Source organism: Pteropus vampyrus, unplaced genomic scaffold, assembly GCF_000151845.1.
Source record: "Pteropus vampyrus isolate Shadow unplaced genomic scaffold, Pvam_2.0 Scaffold138, whole genome shotgun sequence".
Lineage (NCBI taxonomy): Eukaryota > Metazoa > Chordata > Mammalia > Chiroptera > Pteropodidae > Pteropus > Pteropus vampyrus.
The window spans coordinates 4,028-6,711 of NW_011888919.1; the positions used below are offsets into that span (position 1 = coordinate 4,028).

At 45.6% G+C, this 2,684-nt stretch overlaps 1 long non-coding RNA gene across 1 annotated transcript in view; it reads right to left on the reverse strand.

Moving 5' to 3' along the window:
- Positions 1 to 1,560: 1,560 nt before the first annotated feature.
- The window catches only part of LOC111744608, a 22,308-nt gene continuing 21,184 nt past the window's right edge, over positions 1,561 to 2,684 (reverse strand). The window contains exon 2 of the long non-coding RNA XR_002782223.1: positions 1,561 to 2,682. This is a non-coding gene — a long non-coding RNA (uncharacterized LOC111744608). The remainder of the gene's footprint in view (positions 2,683 to 2,684) is intronic.

The window sequence follows — 2,684 nt, forward strand, 5'->3', positions numbered from 1 at the left end:
CGCCGCGACGGCTTCAACTTCCGGTCTCCAGCGCCCCGCGCGCGCGCCCTGAGCCGGTCCTGCGCTTGCGCATGTCGTCCCCGCGGCTCGGCCCCGCCCCGCCACGGACGGAAGAGCCAATGGGCAGCTGCGAATGCTCACACATTACTCTGCGCCTGCGCCCGCTTTCGCTCCGGCCCCGCCTCCCTTCGGGCGGAGTCGCGGGTGGCGCTGCGCCCTCTAGGGACCAGGAGAGGTGCTGCGACCCGGGCACTGAACGGCCACTTGCCTCCTGGGATCACCCGGGTGCTCGGATTTTAACCCAGCGTAGGGGAGGGGGTTGGGTTAAAACTCCCTCGTTGGGTTATAATAGTAGCCGGAGCCCAGACACTATTAAAACACTCCCGAGATTTACTCATTATAATTCAACAGAGCAGGAAAGGGGCGAAGAGTGAGGCTATTTAAAGCAACATGGTCAGAGACATCTGAAAAGTGGTATCTGAGCAGAGAGCTGAAAAAAGTGAAAGCTGAACACAGTGGGAACCGTAGACACCCCCTCGGCGAGAGCATTCTAGGTAGAGGAAACAGCAAATGCAAAAAATGAGATGGCGACAGGCTGGGTGGATTCAAGGACCGGCAACCGGGCGTGTGTGGCTGGAGTGAGGGTGGCTGTGTAGCAGGGAACCAGGTGGGGAGAGGAGGTGGATGGATCATACACACCATGCTGAGGACTTGGGCTTCTAATCTGTGTGAGCTGGCAGCCCTGGGAGGAATCTGAGCAGAGGACAAATGCGAGACACCATCTGACTTAGATTTTAACAGAATCTTCCGTGTCCCCTGTGGGACACAGACCGTAGGGAACGGAGATGAGTAAAGAGGACCAGGGAGGAGGCAGCTGGACTAGGTGAGAGAGGGTGGTGGCTGGACCAGCATGATGGCAGCGAAGATGGTGAGAAGTGGTCAGATTCTAAAGAAATTTTAAGGTAGAACCCAGAGGGTTGGATTGGCCATGGATTGGCCACGGAATGTGAAAGAAAGAGAGGCATGAATGATGGCCTCAAAGTTTTTCCCCCAACACCTGGAAATATGGAGTTGCCATGAACTAAGATCAGGAAGATGCAGGAGGAGGGCTGAGAGAGAGAGAAACCCAGAGTTCCATTTTGAGCATATTACATTGAAGTTATGGCTTGGACATCGAGTTGGGACGTCAAAATGAAGCTGGATGTGTTCACATCAAAAATGGAGACCAACCTTGAAAATTCCTTAAGCGGACAAAACCAGTTGAGTCACTCAAACAAAGCTGGATTTGGCTTATTTTGCAAGACCGACCCGAATCAGTTCTTGCTTATGCTTCCGGAAATTATAAGCAAAACTCGAACTATTTCCCAAGTTAGGTGTGAGGTAACCACTGACCAATTCCGTATTATTGAAGAAAATTCTAATATTCTAAACAATCACTGTGAGGAATAAACAGTCACTGCTTTATAACAATATATGCCTAAGCTTCATTCCATGTTTTGGATTGAGTGCTCCCTTGCAAACTGCTTTTTGATATGTGCATGATAAGCTTTTACTAATGATGACTTCAGCGATTCATTGGTTTTACTTTTATTTCTGAACTTTTGACGGGTGTAATTATCAAACCTTTGGAGAACAAGTAGAATACAGAGAGGTCAATTCATATGTCATTACCCAAAGAAGAACAAGAAGAAATTGACTAAACAGTCTGCTTAAAATATGCAAAACAGAACCATGACTCTTGTAAAGGAACATGAGAAGTAAACCACAATATGCAATGGAGAAGGAAGTCACAAACTACCAAACCAGGATTGGGTAGCAAACTTAAAACTAGTTCATGAAAAAGCCATTAAGCCCTTGTTCTTTCGAAAGTTAAGGAAGTCTATACATTCATGGTAATAAAATAAAAAATCAACAGAAAAAACAAACTAAAAAACAAAAAAGGGAAAGCTACAACAAACAAAAAAGATTAATGATTAACGAACTTCTACCTAAAAATTGCACGGTGTATGTTTGAAAGCTTTTGTGATATTGGCTCTTTTAACAAAAAGGAAGGCTGATGCAATAAGAGATGGAAATAAATGTCAAAAAACCATAAAGACTTTTTATGAAATCTTCCAAAGCAGAACTTTCCTGAATATACAAATTGTTCCAGACATAATTCATGCTACAAGGCAGTTTTAAACTTAATAATTCATGTAGGAGAATTCTAAACAATGTACCAAGGGATAAAATATGAATTGTTGAGGACCTACTGTGTGTCCTTATATCAGATACAGAAAAAAAAAAAGAGAGAGAGAGAAAGATAGCAAGAAAGGGATCTCCACCATCGGGAGCTCACAATCTGGTTGGAAGAAAATGAGGTTCAAAGAAATAAAAGTAGTTCGGCTCTTTCTAAGGCCTGGGCTGGGTGGAGGAGAGACAGAAATTCAAGTGGCACAGATGTCACTCTTGGGGAATTTGCAGTTTAGCCGGGAACTTGTGTTCCGGAAACTGGGAAACATGGAAAAGAGAACACTAACTACTGCCTTCCTGGGAGGAGGAGGAGGAATCAGGGAGGTTTGCTGGACAAAGTGTCCCGTGCGCAAAGCGCTGAAGGAAATTGGCCATAATTGAGAGCAAGGGCATGGGAGGCAAGGAAACGTGGGCTCAAACCTCAGCTCTGGAACTTCCTTACTGTGTGACCT